The sequence below is a fragment of the Typopeltis vanoorti genome, chromosome 3, assembly GCF_054136105.1.
Source record: "Typopeltis vanoorti isolate ZY-2024b chromosome 3, IOZ_Tvanoo_1.0, whole genome shotgun sequence".
In the NCBI taxonomy this organism is placed as follows: Eukaryota; Metazoa; Arthropoda; class Arachnida; order Uropygi; family Thelyphonidae; genus Typopeltis; species Typopeltis vanoorti.
This window is the reverse complement of record NC_143551.1, coordinates 128,530,976-128,550,295: the sequence shown is the minus strand read 5'-3', so window position 1 is coordinate 128,550,295 and position 19,320 is coordinate 128,530,976. Positions and strand designations below refer to the sequence as shown.

At 38.7% G+C, this 19,320-nt stretch overlaps 1 protein-coding gene across 1 annotated transcript in view; it reads right to left on the bottom strand.

Moving 5' to 3' along the window:
• Positions 1-19,320, bottom strand: part of PIG-O (phosphatidylinositol glycan anchor biosynthesis class O) — a 151,359-nt gene that overhangs the window by 40,190 nt on the left and 91,849 nt on the right. The window lies entirely within an intron of this gene.

The window sequence follows — 19,320 nt, the reverse complement described above, 5'->3', positions numbered from 1 at the left end:
ACACTAAACATAACAGCATCCCTCCATGAGAGGTTTGCACACCATCCTGCAACCTCTCACTCTGTCAGCTACAGAAATCTCATACTCTATCATCTGCCTACCTCCAATTGTTTAATGCACACAGAGAGCATACTCTGATTTTTTGCCTATCTATACTGATGGTTCAAGAAATAATACCTCTGTTGACTGTGCTGCTGTGTTTCCTGACATTATCTCCAACCAGATCCCACCTGATTGCAGTAATTATACAGCAGAGTTACATGCCATTCAGCTTGCACTTGTTCATATAAAAGAAAACTGCTACCAAAAGTGTATAATTGATACAAACTCATTGAGCTCTTTACAGGCTATTTCCTTTCCTATGTATAATCCACATCCAGTACTTTATGAGGTGTTACACTTGTTTCACAAAATGAAAATCCTTAATTTTGATGTTCAATTGTGCTGTATTCCCAGTCACATTGGAATTAAGGGAAATGAGACTGCAGCTGCTAAATTAGCTCAAACTTTCTCCACATACTGTTTGACAGTACCATATACAGACTAAGACAGTTTATACAATCAAAGCTAATTGCTCAATGGCAGTCATCATGGCAGGAAGCATTAAAAAACAAATTATATGACATTGAACCTGAAATTAAGCATTGGCATTCTAGTCCACGAAAGAAGAGAAGAGAGGAAGTTGTTCTCAGTAGGTCACATAGGTCACAGTCATCTTACACATTCTTATTTACTGAGAGCTAATGACCCTTCCTTGTGTGAAAAATGCAATACGCATTTCACTATTTATCATATACTGGTAGAGTGCCTACCAGTATATGATATTGGCCTTTGCTTTATGCAGATGATGCTATACTTCTAAATAAATCCGCTACAAGTCTGCAAGATTCTCTGACTAAATTGAATAACTGTTGTAATAGATATGGTATGAAGGTCAGCAATAAAAAGACAAAGACAATGAAAATAGGCAGAATCACTGAAAATGTCAACTGCGTTGTGAATGGAGAGCCTGTGGAACAAGTAAAACATTTCAGCTACTTAGGCACAATTTTTAGTGAAAATGGTAAATTAAATATGGAAATAGACAACAAAATCAACAAAGCTGGTATGGAAGGAAGTCAATTGAATAAATTCATATGGAATAAGAGAGAAATTAGTCATCATCATCATCAAATTCCTGCCATGTACCCTCAAGGGGTGTACAGGATATGACAGTACTACATGAAAAAATTACATCATTACTAACTTCATATCTACAATTTTCCTCCAAATCAGTCTGTTACTTGTCAAGACTCCAACATTATCAGATCTTATATTTCTATCATCTAAGGCACTTTGTACCGTATCAATCCACCTATATCTTGGTCTTCCTCTGGGTCGTTTTCCTGCCAACCTGGCAGAGAACACTTGTTTTGCTAATCTTTCCTCTCCCATTCTATTTAAGTGACCATACCATCTGAGATTAGCTCTGCTAATGCATTCCTGGATGCTGACAATGTCAAGTTCTTTCCTAATATCCTCATTTTTAATATGATATTGCCATTGATGCCATCTGTTCACGCCTCTAATCTTTCTCAGGACTCTCATATCTGCGGTCTCTAGTCTTTGGTCAAGTGTTTTACTTCTGACCCAGCTCTCAGATCCATAAGTTAAAATTGGTTTGAACACAGTCTTGTATACAGCTAATTTAGTGTTCCGACTAATTTCTCGGGGTGCTTAAGGGTCAAAGCTGTATAACTGAGAGGAAACCTCCACATAGCCTTTAAAGGAATGCGGAGAACCGACCAGGGCTTCTGACCTAATGTCCAATCCTCACCTTCTCGTGGTGCACCCTGTTGGGTATCTACTTTGATACTGAACGAACGAGGATGGGCTGGCAATTTGGGATTTAGCCGACCAAATTGTATTCTTATTGGTTAAACCAAAATAAAAAATGATGGTACAACATGACAAAATTTCATGCCGGCTGGGGCGTCGCCCGGTTAAACAAGGCCCCCCGTTGTTTTCGCCAGGGAACCAGGGCGAACAGCGAAAAGTCAGCTACTGGAACAAATCTGAAAACAAACCCCAACTCAACATCACCAGAGTTAAAGATCGGTACTATCAACGTAAGAAGCCTGAATGGCAAAGAAATGGAGCTAGCTGAGGAATTAGATAAGTACCAGATCGACATAATAGGGGTGACTGAAACAAAAAAGACCAAAACTGGTGAGATCTTTCTGAGCAATAAATATAAGTTTAGTATTGATGTAATTTTTTTCAAGTAATACTATCGTATCCTGTACACCCCTTGAGGGTACATGGCAGGAATTTGATGATGATGGTAGAGTGCCAGCACGTTGCACGAGAGAGGAATGAAATTTTTGCCTATCTGGCCAGACCGTATACACTCAGGCAGATGCTGACAGATTGGACAGATTGGACAGCTCGGACAGATTGCACGATGTTTTTAATTTTTTACAAAGAATTAATTTATACAAACACATTCGACTGTAATTTTGTTTATATGTAAATACTGTATTGCTTCACTTAACTTTTGTACATATATATTACAAAATATGTAATGTTTTGTGATGTATATGTGCAGAAGTTGAGTACCAATGTATATATTATTCATTAGGTTAATTTCTGATCAATCATGTATTTCTGTAGCCTTTTGTTACCTTGTTATTATGTAAATAACAAGGTAACAAAATTTTGTTAAGGGTACTGACAATTCTTTAGCTGCTTCTCGTACGACACGAGCTGGTATACCATCCAATCCCACGGATGTATTGACGTTGAGATTAGGCAAGAGACTACTAACCTCTACTTCATTCACCACAATTCCCGTATAATCTACTGGTTTATTCGTTTCTGCAATGTCACCACCTGGTTGATATATACTTGCAAAGTGCTCATTCAGTAACTCAACTATATCAACTGATTCAGTTACCTCCCTACTATCGGCATTCTTTAAAATCATTCTCCATGTACATTTTTCCTTTTACTTGCTAAATATCTAAAAAACTGTTTAGAATTCTCTTTAGCCTGCATGGCCAATGTTCTTTCGTAATCCTTTTTTGCTTTTCTTACCACACTCATTACCCTTCTGGCCTGCACTTCATACCGTTCATGTGCCTGCCGGTCACCTTTCTCCTTAAATTCCCTCCATAGTTGTTTCTTTTTTTGCAGCTCAAGCTTAATGGTGTTATTCATCCATTTAACCCCTACTTGATTTATTATTAGGACTCTAGGTATACAGTCAGCCATTGCTTCATGCAAACACTTCTTAACTGCCTCCCATGCACTATCAACTTCTAGTCCTTGCAGTTGTACATGCCATGGCACTGAACCAATCGAACTCCTAAGCTTGTCATACTTTCCAGCCAGATAATTCCACATGTACCCTGTCTTAATTGAAAATTCCACACCTTTAGCCACCTACCAAGTCAAGACCCCATGATCACTCTCACCAACTGGTGGCAATGTGGTCATATTTGTTACAGCCAAATCCTCAGATGTAATTACTAGGTCAAGCACTCTCTGACCCCTATTATTTTCCATTACATGCTGTCGCAGATAGTTATCCCTTAATAACCGCATAAAATCCAATTCCTTCCTCCCGTGTGTCCTCTCCTCACTCCAATCAATGCGACCATAGTTGAAATCTCCCATAATAATCACCCTCCTTCCACTCATTTCTTCTATTTGCTTGTGCATACTGTCACCACCATCTTTTCCATCACCTGGTCTATAGCAGCACCCAATTGTATATTTAGTTCTGCTAGCCACAATCTCACACCAAATGGCCTCAAATGTGCTCTTTTCCTCTATCCTGCAATTCAACTTCTATTCTCCTTGGCTGTAGCTCATCAGCTATCATCAACAATACCCCCCCCCCCCCATTTATTCTCCCTGTCATTCCTGAACACACTATATCCATCACATTCAATCCCACTAGCTATATCATCTACAGTCAGCCATGATTCACTAATACCAATAACCTGTGGTCTGGAAGTGCCAACCATGGCCAAAAACTCTTCCTTCTTGTTCCTAATACTCCTAGCATTAGTGTACATGAATTTAAGACCCCCATTAGCCCCAACCCTACCTTAATGCCTTATATTAACTATCCCACTCTGATTTGTTGTCCTTATTCGCTCAGGCATATTATATTCATTCATACATTCAACTGCCTCCCTAAGGATTGTATATCTACCCTCCCCTCTTAATAAATCTAGTTTCCCTGAATTTGCACATCCACTACATTCAGCAACACTTTCTCAAGTCTCCTTACACCGTAACCATTCAAATGCAAGCCATCCATCTTATATAGATCCTTTTGCCCATCGAACTCACTTCACACATCCACAAATTCACACCACTCGTCATACATAACCCATGCATAAAGTCATTCGCAATTATGGTCCTCCTTTTAAACATTTCACTGTCATACCGTGGCAAAAGACTAATCATTCTAACTCTCTCACTCTTTTCTTTTGCTACCTCAAACAATTCATTCAGGTCTTCTATCATTTCCATTTTATCTCCTTTCAAATCATTCGTACCTGCCACAACAATCATTTCTTTCACCCTTTCCTTTTGCTCACTAATAGACTCAGTTACATCCTTTATGGTTGCACCGGGTTGGTACAATTTTATCAAATCCTCTACAAACACACCTCGTACTAACGAGTTTATTTTAAAACTGAAATATCTGGCAGTATATTAAATATACTTTTCTTGTGCTAACATGTAAACAATTCTTAATTTCATGTCACAAGTTTCTCTCAAAAGTAGAATATCATACTTATTCTTGAATTCATTCACATTGCTTGTACTCGCAACATCCAATGGCAATCGGTTTCAATCATGCACCACCCTATGAGAGAAAAATCTAGCCTTCATTCCTTTCTTAGCAGTATTCATTCTCAGCTTCCAAGGATGCTCTCTAATCCTTTCTGCACCCCTCTATAAATTGAAAACTTCCATCAACTGAAATTCTGTATGACCCTTTCAGAAGTTTGTAATTCTCAATCATATCACCCCTCTTTCTCCTGTTTGCTAATGTCTGGTCTACAAATTCTCAATCTGTCTTCATAACCAATATTCCACAATCCTGATATCATTCTTAACACTCTCCTTTGCACTCTCTCTCTCTCCGCTATATCAGAATCAGAAACAAGGAGACCAGACCTGTGCAGAATAGTCCAAGTGAGGTCTTATCAAGGCCTTGTAAAGAGACAAATTGACTTTCTTATCTTTTACATGTGAACATTCTTTTCAGCATTGCAATTATCTTTTGAGTTGTATTTGCAATCCTTGCTACATGGTTCCTGAACTTCAACTTGCTATCTACTAGCACTCCAAGATCCTAGCCTCATCAGCTTCTTCTAGCATAATCCCATCAATATAATAACATTGAATATCTAATCATGCTGAAGTGAATGACTTTACATTTACTGACATTGGACTGACATCCATTTTCCCATGCCTGTAATTCAAGCCTATTCAAATCATTCTGCAAGTACTATATATCAGCAGAATTCCTGCTTACCCTACCTATCTTTGCATCGTCAGCAAATAGCTGTATGTCACTTGTCAAATCCTTCCCAATATCATTAATGTACAGATTGAATAACAGTGGATCAAGCACTGATCCTTGTTAATCTTTGTACTGGTTATGCGCAGTACTACCCTTTACATCACGTCCAGACATCTTATCCAGATAGGGTAAAACACTTGTATAGGCCTAAACCTTTACAAGTGTTTTACCCTATGCCTGTTCTAGTTATCATTGTAGTCATTCTCTGGTGGCAATGCCATGCCACCAGTATGCCCTGTAGGGCACTCAAGGAAAGAACTTTTATATCCTTCTGCATAAGCACAAGCTATTTTAAGTCCTTATAGCTATCTGCACTCCATACACCATGTAAAGAGATAGTGGCACTGGTAAACCTCAGAGTTGCCCATGCTCCTCCCATATCTTACTAACTAGATCTTGGTTATTCTTATAATAGTTTACCTTATTAATATGGCTATAGGCTAGTGGGTGCCCTGTTCCCACCACCTAGGCATCAACTACCCAAATATCCATCTCTTTTAATCGCTAAGTCCGGCTTACACAAACCTGCGGAGATCCTATAATGTGGTTCCACCGCGGTCTCCCAACCTTTGTTCTTAAAGCGGTTGTTCAGAATGGAGACCACGGCATCATGCCTCCACACACAGATCCCATAGGTGCGGAAGCAACACTGGGCTATATGAGACAATGTCTCACTGTAGTGGCAGCCAGTTCTACAGTTTGAGTCATCACTACCCCATCAAACTGTGCAGGCACAAGTGGGCAGGGCATTAATCCTCGTTCTGATAAGGTCGATATACTTGAACCCAGGAAGGAGTCTGGTGCCATCCCTTACATAATCATTCTGGGGAGGCACCAGATATGACTCTTTTAAAGGAGCACCATCTACAAAACAGTGCAGCAGAGATGCCAATCTCGTGTTCTGTGGGTGCTGACTCAATTAAGGTACCTTGATAATGGGACCAGCCTTTAACCTGCCTAAAGTCTTCTTGTATTAATGGGCTATAGAAAGCCTCTCTGCAGATAGGGGAAGAAGATAGTTCTAACTTCGCGATTCTGGACAGCCACAGGTATGGGATCAGCCATCTAAGTGATGGAACTCTGAGCCAGCCATCCTTCACCATCACGTGGAAATATGCAGTAGGGGTGTCAGGTGGCAGTCGGAGCCATGATCTCACAGCTGAACGGATAGCCCTGTCCATTTGGGACAGTACTGAGATATATGTCCTACCAAGCACCAACTTCTGGTAAAAGCAAGGTAGGAGATAGTGGGAAAGGAGAAACAGTCTTTGTTAGGCTTGAGAGGAGCTTTTCTCAAAGAAGCGATCCCAGCTTCTAGGATAGAATGGACAGAGGACCTTCCCTTTGGGTTGAACATGACACTGAGGTATCTTCACTCTTCCAGGATGGTCAAAGCATGCAACGGCCTCCTATGCAGGGAAAACTCTATAGTCTCGACCTTAAGCTTCTTGTCACAATCAGAGGGGGCAAGAGCCAAAGAGCAGGACTTCTCTACATTAATAATAGAAAGGCCTTGAATAGAGATGAAGTCAACTGCCCGGTCAAGGAGTTCCTGCAAGTCTACCTTAGTAGAGGCTACAAGAATAAGATCATCCACAAAGGCCATGGCATTAAAGGAAGAAGCACCTAGAGAGTAGCCTATATATATGGCTAGGAAGAGAGTGAAGAAACTCATCTCTGACAGTTAAAGAAAAGGGGAGATAGAGGATCACCCTGCACTGCAGGAATATCAGTCGCACGGAATCCCGTAGTGATAGTGATGGAGCTACCCAAGTATAGCTCCATAACATAGGAAAGAAAGGGTTCTGGACATCCAGCAATAGACAGCGCTTGAAGGAGAGCAGGAAGGGAGACACTATCAAATGCCTTTTGGAGGCCCAGTGACGCTATATAGAGAGGCTTAAGGATGCATCGGGAATCAGAGAGAAGAAAGAAGGTATATATTCTCAACACAGCCGTCCGAAGGGACAAAAGCTCTCTGTCTATAATCATGCTGTATATGTTGCTGAAGTCGTTTAACTAAGATTTTATGATAGAGTCTAAGTATCACAGGGGAGATGATAACAGAACTCTTCAGAATTAAGATAGTTCTAGAAGCGCATAGGTATGGTGGTATTACTTTACTGGAAAGGAGAATGTCCAACAAGTCTTGAAGAATCTTCAACGGCACCTTCTGAAGCCTAGCCACAGGAAAGCCATCAGGTCTGGAAGCAGACAAATTGGATGGAAGAGCTGCTTGGATCTCCTGGATGGAGACAGGCTGGTATATTTGAAGGGCAGGAATGGACCTCAATATTGTAAGTTAGTCATCATCAGGGAAGTGTGGAGGTGGAGCAGAAAAGACTGTACTCCAGAAAGCTAGAGGTGGAGGGGGGGGAGCACCATCCTGTTCCTCTGCTTCCTATTTAACAAAGTTATTGTGGAATGAGACGTAGGCTGATGTTGATGAGGCATCAAGTGTTCAGAGAATTCAGCATGGAGGTAGTCATTTAACTGATCTGTGATATCCATTCCCAGAAGGTGAGTCTGGATGAGAGATTTAAGAATTTGATGGTTATATTCCAGAGGAGAAGGATCAACTAGAGATGGTCGGTCTGAGAATCAAAGCCTCTTCTTCGACAGCAGAATGGTGGCTGGAAGATGGAGAGGCAGGAACAGGAGATACAGATATTACCTGCTCCTACCTGTGGCGGATGAGCTGCCAATTCTTGAACTAAGGCTTTGGAACTGGCTTAACATCTATGACACTTGATGGCATCCAAAGATCTTAATGGGAATACCCTAAATAAAGCCTCATTGATGTTCTTTATTCCTCAAGCTGTCAACTCGATCTCACGAGCGGTGAGGATCTTTTCTTCTTCGGCAGTCCAACATGCTTTGACAAGCTCAGTTCTTATTGCAGCATTGGTTTCTGCTCAGTTCTTATTGCAGCATTGGTATCCAGCAGAAACCAATGCTGCAATAAGAACTGAGCAGAAACCAATGCTGCAATAAGAACCAATGCTGCTCAGTTCTTATTGCAGCATTGGTTTCTGCTAGATGTTTTGAGGTGAGATGCACGATCGCAGACCTGACACACAAAATGTCTGAGATTTGGAACTCCTTGACCGCCAGAACAAGCATGATGAGAACTTGAAGAAATGGATTGATGACAGTCCTTGCAGAGCTTTCTTTTAACTTTCTTCCTGAAGATGCCGCTGGGATGAGTGGCAGGATCACCTTGAATCCTGCAGACTTACATCCCCTGTATACCACTTTTTGATATCTGTAAGTCAGCCATCCTCTTATCCATGCTAATATTCTATAAATATCCTAAAAATAGTGTACCCTTTACGCTCGATACCAGTTAGTATGTCTGATTCTGATAGCCAGGTGTCACTAATGCCTACAATCTGAGTCCCAGCATATTGACTAAGGCAACAAACTCTATCCCCCCCCCTTGTTTCTGATACTTCTAGCATTCGTGTACAAACATAATAATCTACCCGCATGTTCTTTTGTATACTCTTGTCTGCAGTCTGCATGAAACAGTTGGACAACTTTCAGATCTCTATTCTCCTCTAGTTGCCTTATACATGTAGACATCTTTGCACACGTTTGATGGGTCTGAACTGGACGAACACAAAGTCGAAATTGTTCTCTCCTTGTCAACATTTCCATTATAAAGCCCATTTCCATCATTAACACAGTTATATAACATTGTTGCTCTTACACTCACATTCTGACGATTCCTCCCTTTATAATTTTGTTTCCCTGACTCTGTGTTAGGTCTCATACCAGTTATTAGTTTTTTAATACTCCTGATACCAAACACATTCAGGTGGAGTCCATCCCTCATATACAAATCCAATCTTCCCTCAATCTCACTCTACACATCAAAAACTCTCATCCATTCCACATCCTAAGCATCAAATCATTTGCCATCATACCCTTCTTAATTCATTTATCATATCAAGGTAATATATCAACGATTTTCAATTTCTCACTCTTACGTCTTCCAACAACCTTTCATGTCCTCTCATACTGAACTTATCACTAGTTAAGTCATTAGTACCTACTACAATTATGTTTACTTTTATTTTCTGTTTTTGAATTGCTTCCTTTATATTCTTAATTTTCGCTCCAGGAAAACTCGAAGTTATAACTCGCTCATCAATAGCATGTTTTATTATAGTCACCATACCAAATAACATCCTTCTTTTTACTAACAACGTCACTCATCTGACTTTTAATTCATCTTTTTCCAATCAATTCAGGGCATGATCAGAAAGATCAGTTTGACCATAGTCATTATTTAATGTGTCGTTTATCTTCTTTTTTCTGATAGGAATTGTGCTTCCTGTTTCCCCTATATAGGGCAAATTACAGATGCAATGAAAACGGTATACTCCAGGGTGGGCCAGTGGAGGAAGTGGATCCTTGGATGAGTTGAGTAAGTTCTTTAATTTTGCAGGAGGTTTAAAGGTGGCTTAAGGTTGTATTTTTGTAGTATTCTGTTTATTTTGTCTGATATCCCTTTAATGTATGAAATGGTTACAGTTTTATTGTAGTCTAGTTTATTTTTGTTTTTAAGTGAGGTCTTGTACAGAATTTTGTTGATAGTATTTTGGCTGTAACCATTTTTTAGGAAGGTATTGCTGATAACTTTTAATTAATCTTTAAGTGCTTGTTCATTGGAGCAAATCTTTAAAGCCCTGTTTTTTAGTGTATTAATGACCTCTAGTTTTTGTGTTGGGTGGTGGTAGGAGTTTATGTGTATATATTGGCCAGTATGCGTTGGTTTCCGGTAGACAGTGAAGGAAAGACTGCCAGAAGGAAGACGTATGATAAGTGTATCTAGAAACGGAAGTGTGTTCTGCTTTTCAATTTCAATTGTATGTGGGTGGCTGAGGAAAATGTTTAATGTCTGGCGGCAATAGGGCCAGATAGCGAAAACATCATCATTGTATGTAAGCCAGACTTTGGGTTTTAAAGGAGAGGAATCTAGAGCATGTTGCTCAAAATGTTCCATGTAAAAGTTAACAATTAGGAGGGGGAAGAGATAATGGTGAGCCCATGGCTGTGCCTTCTTTTTGTAGGTAGAAAGTTGCCACACAAAATAGCCAGAACGTGGTACATGTGCAGAGAGCACTGTGATATCAGGAGGGAATTTGTCTTGTAACAGAATTGTGTCATTGATTGGGACATTTGTGAAGAGGGCAGAGATGTCAAAACTGACTAATAAATGTTTCTCTGATGTTGTCTTAAACAGAATATAGCTTTGATACAGTAAATTTATTTTATTTCATTTATTTATTGTAATTTTATTTTAACTAGAGGTCAGGGTAGTAGAATAACCACTGATCGAATAAACATTGATCAAATCATTGTCTCTTCAGCATATTGTGTGAAATGTAATTTAGTTTGTTGTAATAGATTTCACGGTATGATATGAACACAGATGGATAAGAAAATAACTATTTATTAATTTAGAAGCTAATATTTTGCTGGTATTATATCCAGCATCTTCAGAGCACACAACACAAAGTTTGTTACAAAAGCAAGACAACCACAATCCGGTGTAACAGCAGGGCTAGTATAAGTAATTGCAGCGTGCAACACAAGACTAAAGTCCTAATATGGTGCCATCTAGGTTAAAAATAAATAAATAAATAAATAAAAAATTCAAAGTTTTGAAATAGTAGTCCAAATTTATAGTCTTAGAAAGTTTTAAAAAATAAAATAAAATAAAAGTAATAAATATTAATTTGGTCTTAGGATGACTGTCTCCCAAATCTTTGGTAGATTTACACAGCCATACTTGTTAAGGTTTGGAGTATGTTTTAAGGCTTCTGTTGATTCCAGGAACAACCACTCTGATTTGTAGAAGATTCTGTGCATTACTTTTGTTTCTTTACAATTGATCCTGTGTGTAGGGGTATCCAAAGCATGGTCTGCCAGACCCGACTTGCCACAGTGAAAGTGTCGGATATATTTTTGTGTTCACTGAGGCGGATGTCCACAGTTCTTCCTGTCTGTCTGTAGTAGGCTTGATGGCAAGAACAGGGCACTTCATAGACTCCTGGATGTGATAAAGGAGTGCATTTGTCCTTAGGTGAATGGATGAGAGTTGCTAATTTTACATAAGGTTTGAATACTGTGCGCAGTTGGTGTTTGTTAAGCACCCTAGATATCTTTTCAGATGTGCCTTTAATGTATGGAATGGTGATAGTTTTGTTGTAGTCTTTTGCGGTAGATAGAGTATTCTGGGTAGCATTTAGTATGTTATCTATCTTATGGGGATTATAAACATTGGTTAAGAAGGTTTGATGTAGGTGAGAAAGTTCAGCAGTGAGAGCAATGTCATTGGAACAGATTGCTCTAGCTCTATAGGTTAGTGTTTTTAAGATACTATATTGTTGAGAAGGGTGATGGTGTGATTGTTTGTGTAAGTATCTCCCTGTATGTGTGGGTTTTCTATAAAATGATAAGGAACCGTCTGGAAGACGTGTGATCAGTGTGTCCAGGAAGGTCAGGCAGTCATTGGCTTCTAGTTCCATTGTAAAGTGGATTTTAGGGTGCTGGCTATTTAGATGCGCTAAAAATGTATTCAATGTGTCTGGGCCATGTGGCCAAATAGCAAACACATCATCAACATAGCGTAGTCAGAGAATAGGTTTGAGAGTGGCTGTGTTGATAGCTAATTTTTCCAGATGTTCTAGGTAGAAGTTGGCTAAGGGGGGAACCCATAGCTGTCCCATCTAATTGTTTGTATATTTTCTCTTTCCATGTAAAATAACCTGCCTATACTGTGAATTTAAATAGCTGAAATATATCTGGGGCAAATTGTGAATTTAGTAAGTTTAGTGTTTCAATCAGTGGTACATTAGTGAATAATGAGGTGATATCAAAACTCACCATTAGGTCTGAACTATTTAAGGTTCGCCATATTAGGACTTTAATCTTGTGTTGCACGCTGCAATTACTTATACTAGCCCCACCTGTTACACCGGATTGTGATTGTCTTGCTTTTGTAACAAACTTTGTGTTGTGTGCTCTGAAGATGCTGGATATAATACCAGCGAAATATTAGCTTCTAAGTTAATAAATAGTTATTTTCTTATCCATCTGTATTCGTATCATACCATGAAATCTATTACAACATGTCTGACGAACACTTAAGCCTATCCACACGTGTAATTTAGTTTGTCTCTGTATATACATGTGTATACTCCAGATGATGACCTTCATATGAAAATCAAAATGTCAGGAAATTAAAATAATTATTTATAACACAGTTGTAGAGTCCATAATTTGTGTAAAATGAATGCTGTGTAACACTCAAGGAAAGGGTATCTACAGGTAACAATTGGACAAATTATTAATTTATATATTTGTATTTTAGTCTTCAAATGGATATCAGTATACATGAGAGAGAGAAAGAGAGAGAGAGAGAGAGAGAGAGAGAATTAAAAGCCTGATTTCCCCTCTTTATTCAATTTTGCACTTTTACCATCTCATTCAGTTGGCCTGTGATCATTACTCCTAAATATTTAAATTGTTCCATGTGTTCTATTTATATCAGGATTCCCAATTTTCACATTTGCATCAGTTAACTCATTCTGCCTCATATTAATCATTATTTTGTTAACTAATTTTAATCCCTATCTCTTGTACTGAATTTCCTAGTTCCACATATTTCTTCTGCTTTCTGTTTCATTTTTGACATAATGTTAATGTCATCTGCATATAATCTTCACCAATTTGTTAATTAGAGTGCATTTTGTATCTACTGGCAATGAATGGATAATGTATTCCAATACTAAGTTTAAAAGTATTAGAGCTAGGTATCTCCTTGTTTTAAATTAAATTACTATTATTATGCGACACCTACTAGGAGTCCAAAGACTCATCGAGGGAGGGCACCTACTCTACACTCTCTGTCTCCACCAACTACAGCAAATCACAACTACCATCATCATCTACACCAATGCCATCTACTGCCCGCCACCACCACCACTAGTATTTTCACTGACAATCACAAACATCCATACCAAGGTATTTCTTTGTTTTAATTATTATTATTATTATGTGACACCTACAAGGAATCCAAAGACTCATTAAGGGAGGGCACCTACTCTACACTCTCCATCTCCACCACTCAATCCACCAACTACAGCAAATCACAACTACCATCATCATCATCTACACCAATGCCATCTACTACCCACCACCACCACTAGTATTTTCACAGACAATCACAAACATCCATACCACGGTGGGATTCAAGCCCACAGTCTTTTGGCTGAAGAGCGGATACGCTTACCACTCAGCCAAGCAGGCCAGCAATCATTGAGTTATTGGGAGTTATTGGAAAGGGTTCTGTTAAATCATTATGTATTTTAACCCATGCTTCTAAATTTTCCATTGTTAATCTTGTAAGTCTTAGTAGCTTATCTGGTACTCTAAAGTGTATCATAATCCCGTATAATTTTTCTGTTAATGCATCATTTGTTTATCAATAGGAAATCAACAAAATTATGATAAATCTTTATATCAAATTCCAAAAATTTCTCTAATAATTGTTTAATTATATGTATCTGACAATTGTAGATTTGTGTTTCCAGCAACCTGATTACCTGAACTAGATACCAACTATGTTGTATATAATGGTGAAATACCTCTACAATTTCCACAAACTGTTTTGTCATTCTTTTCATATATCAGACAATTTCTCCATTCTCTTGGAATTTGCTCTTTCTTCATGGTTAAAATAAAGTCATATATTTTGTCTTCTACTTTCTTTCCTTCTACTCTTACTTTCAGCAACTCTACAGGAATTTTATCTATTGGGGATTTGTTATTTCTGATGTAGCCTTGATAGCAGCTTACTCATTTATCCAAGCTAGAAGTCTGGTTTAATCTTCCTAAAGAGACCTCCCATCAGCATCACTCCTTATAAATCTTCCCAACTTTGCATCGTCAGCAAACAACAAAATATCCCCTCCCCATGAATCCATATCAAATATCACTAATAAATAAGGTGAACAGTAGTATCTCAAGAACAAACTACAGCATGCTGCTAGTTGCTTTCCTTTTCTGGGCTGCAGCTCCTTGCTATGCACAACTTGTTGATACTGTTCAGATACCAATCTCTTTTCCATCTCCACCATCCTGTTCACCAACTTGTCTTGTGAAAATCTGTGAAATGCTTTTTTTGCAAAATCCAAGACATCACAGAAACAAATAAGTCTTATGTGTGATTTCTGTTGTCAGTGGATACATGCTTGGTGTGCAAATATCAACAAATCAGAATACAAACTCCTTATCAACGACAACTTTTTTTTTCTCTTTCTGGATTGCTTTCCTTTAGTTAAACAGTTCCTTAACTTTGGAAAGCACACTAGCAAGCAGGAACAACACCCCATAACTCCTGGCAAGACTTTTCTTTACAAAAAAAACTGAATTAAAAGCAAGCACTCGAATTGCTTCATGCTTGAAGATAACACTCCTCCTGAAAGCACCAGAGATCTTTGTAATCTTACTGTATCGACAGTACATGACCCAATTTAAGATAGAATATAAAAATGCTGTCATCCACATCAGAAAGATTAGTTGACATGTCTCTAGGTGGTTCAAGAGTTGGTTTTTGATGACCTTCTCCATAATTTTAGAGAGAACAGAAGTGAGAGCAATTAGACAGTAGTTTGCTGGTTGACTGTTTCCATGTTGTAAGGTAGATGGCAGTTGAATAGGATAGATTGAAGAGGTGATATAGGATAGGTGTTAGTTCTGGAGCACAATTTTTTTTAACACAATAGGTCGAATACCATCAGGACCAGATACCTTGTTTGTGTTCAGGTTATTAAAGATTCTTCGGATTTCCTTTTGTCAGAAGACTATGGGAGACATGAAGAGGTGCAGGAAACTTTGATGTCAGTCAGTTGGCACTGTCTTTTGGTGAGGTGACTACAGTACCATCGGGGTGTGAGAGTGGTGTAAACCTGGGTGGACAGAAGTTGCATCCAATGGCCTTGGCAAGGGACTAGATGGAGCGACTGCCATTTGGGCAGGAGGTGAGTTTGCAGCCTTTGGCCCTTTCTAAGTCTGACTTGGTAATGATTCTTTTGCAACTGTTGTGAGCTGCAGTACAGGCAAGAGGACAGCTGGGTTTTGGTCTCGAGCCAATTGTGGTAAGCAGAGGTTTTTTTTTTCTTTTACAGCATTGGCACACTTTTATGAGAACCAAGGCTTGGATGGCAGCTGAGAATTTGGAGTGGAATAAGGGATGAAAGCCTTTATTCCTGTGAGGATGATTTCTGTTATTCGGTCTGAGCAGGTGTTTGGATCAGAAGAACTGAAGCAGTAGTTGGACCATGGAAAGGAGAAATAGAAATCATGGAGTGCCAAAGGACATGATACTGTGATCTGGTGGGTAAAGGTTGTTCTGTTACAAAAGAGACGTATGAGGTTATGGTCCGAGTTTCCAAGAGGAGAATCAACAACCACAGTATACATGGAAGGGGAAGTGTGTTAGGAAGAGGCCAAGGGTATTGGCAAATTGGAGGAGGTTGTCTGGTATTTTGGTAGGAAGATTGATGATCTGAGATAGGGTCATTGCTAATGGCAAACACCTCTTGATTAGTGAAACTGAAGAAGGAAGCCAATATGGGTTGTCTTTCTTATCTTAAAAGAATAAAAAACATTCAATCTCTGAATCATTCTAATAGTGGGTTGTTTAACATGTACTTAATCATGTCTACCAGACTGAACATTTCGTTTTCACAATAATAATAATATTCATATAAGGGTTTCCCACCCCCTCTTTCGCCCATGTCCCTTTGTGTGTGTGTGGGGGGGGGGGGAGACACAGGTTGAGCCCTTCCTGATAAGGGATTAAATATATATATTTATGACTGTAAATCTGTGTATGTGTTCACAGGGCCAGTTTTTCTGTTCTGTGGAATGAAAAACCATAGTTTCTGGGCAGGAAAACTCTCTTCCTTCGTATGAGACTGGCTAACTCAACTTTTTAGTTGAAAAAGACCAGATAAAGGTTCCTCACATCATAAATGGGAATCAAACCCAGGTCTTTCCGACCAAAGGGCTTTGTCTATACTGACTGAGCTATGGAGGCTCTTTTTCATAAATTCCTACAAACAAAAGTGTTCATTAGTCAGCTTCTTTGTTAGGCCTTTTCTGAAAATATGAACTACTTTCATATTTTCATTTCCATGTGATCCTTTTTAAATTCCTTATTCGATGTACATTTATTCAATCAACCTCCTTGTTTCACTACAGTATAAATATTCTTACCTTACACAAGTCAATATGATGGCACAATTCACCAATTCTTATCAAAGAAAGACAGTTTGTTCTACTTAGGTTGTTTATAAACAACCTAAGTAGAGCTCTTCATGTTAAGCAACTTTACAGTTTCAGATTTTACTAATTTCCATTGGTTTTTCCAATAGAATAACAAATAGATCAGGCATTCTTCAGATGATACTTTCCATTAGTGTTTCTTCAAACATTGAATTAGAATGTCTACTCAAATATCTCTAACTGGTAATTAATTTATGGAATTAACAACGCATATAAAGTATATTAATTAAAGATAACTTTAATGAATCACTTCTATATTTCGGCAATGTCACATTGCCATCTTCAGGAACATAAAGATATGGTATGTGCACTAAGGAACTAACAAAGCAAATGAGGAAGAAAGTAAGAAACTAATTTTGTTTCTAAAGTCCTAATGGTGCCCTCTTGCAGGCTAATTTGGTAGTCTTGGCAGTTGGGCTGAAGTTCTCATAATGAAAGTCTCCCAAATTTGGGGCAGTTTCATGCACCCAAATTTGTTGAGGTTAGGAACGTTTTTTAGAGCTGCTGAAGATTCTTTGAATAATCTTTCGTATTTAAACTTGCTGCGATGGATTATTTTTGTTTTCTTCCAACGAATTTTATGGTGGGTATCTAAGGCATGGTCTGCCAGCCCAGAGCGGCTGTACTGGTGAAACCGGATGTAGTCTTGGTGTTCTGAAATCCTGATATTTGTTGTTCTGCCTGTTTGGCCAAAGTAGGACAATTTGCAGCTGCAAGGGACCTGGTATACACCAGGTAGGTCTAGGGGAAGTGGTTGGTCTTTGGTAGAGCAGATAAGGGATGCCAACTTTTTATATGGTCTGTAACAGGAAGTAAGGTCATATTTTTTGAGGATATTAGTTATTTTTTCAGAGGTGCCCTGGATGTAGGTGATAGTGATAGACTTGGTGTAGTCTTTATTGTGGAGGGGGGGAGGGGGGGTTGTGGTTTACAGGTTTTAGTATTTTTTGGATTTTTTTGGGGTTATAGCCATTGGCTAAGAAAGTGTTGAGGATGTGGTTTAGTTCCTGCTCAGATGACAAGGCCCTGACTATGGAACTAAACCACATCCTCAACACTTTCTTAGCCAATGGCTATAACCCCAAAAAAATCCAAAAAATACTAAAACCTGTAAACCACAACCCCCCTCCACAATAAAGACTACACCAAGTCTATCACTATCCCCTACATCCAGGGCACCTCTGAAAAAATAACTAATATCCTCAAAAAATATGACCTTACTTCCTGTTACAGACCATATAAAAAGTTGGCATCCCTTATCCGCTCTACCAAAGACCAACCACTTCCCCTAGACCTACCTGGTGTATACCAGGTCCCTTGCAGCTGCAAATTGTCCTACTTTGGCCAAACAGGCAGAACAACAAATATCAGGATTTCAGAACACCAAGACTACATCCGGTTTCACCAGTACAGCCGCTCTGGGCTGGCAGACCATGCCTTAGATACCCACCATAAAATTCGTTGGAAGAAAACAAAAATAATCCATCGCAGCAAGTTTAAATACGAAAGATTATTCAAAGAATCTTCAGCAGCTCTAAAAAACGTTCCTAACCTCAACAAATTTGGGTGCATGAAACTGCCCCAAATTTGGGAGACTTTCATTATGAGAACTTCAGCCCAACTGCCAAGACTACCAAATTAGCCCGCAAGAGGGTACCATTAGGACTTTAGGAACAAAATTAGTTTCTTACTTTCTTCCTCATTTGCTTTGTTGGTTCCTTAGTGCACATACCATATCTTTATGTTCCTGAAGATGGCAATGTGACATTGCCGAAATATAGAAGTGATTCATTAAAGTTATCTTTAATTAATATACTTTATATGCGTTGTTAATTCCGTAAATTAATTACCAGTTATGTCTAACCAACGTATAAGTCTTACTACTAGAATCAAATAACTCTAATCACTTGTTGGTTAGAGATATTTGAGTTCCAACAACTGGAAGAGTTGGAACAGTCTCAACTCTTCCAGTTTAAGGATTGACAATGCTATAATATTATTAATCTTTCATTAATATTCTCTCGACTGTCACATCTTCTTAAAAACTTCCTAAAAACAGAATTCTCTGGTCGCTGTTCTCAATTTTCCGATGTCTTTCTACTTGTTTAACCTCCATTACTTTGGTGCCAAACACTCTCTCTGTCAGCTATCAATAACCCATCAATCTCCTCGGTGAGCATGCACAGTTCATGTAAACAGCAAGCAAGAAATTGGGTAGTAATGGCTGACGCACTGTCATCGTTAGCAAGAAGAAAATGTCGTGCAAACCAAAAACAAAGAACAACAGATATCTCAATACTTCACAATTGTGGATGGCAACAAAGAAGATTGAAATTATTATAACTATCAGAATTTAGTAAATATATCAA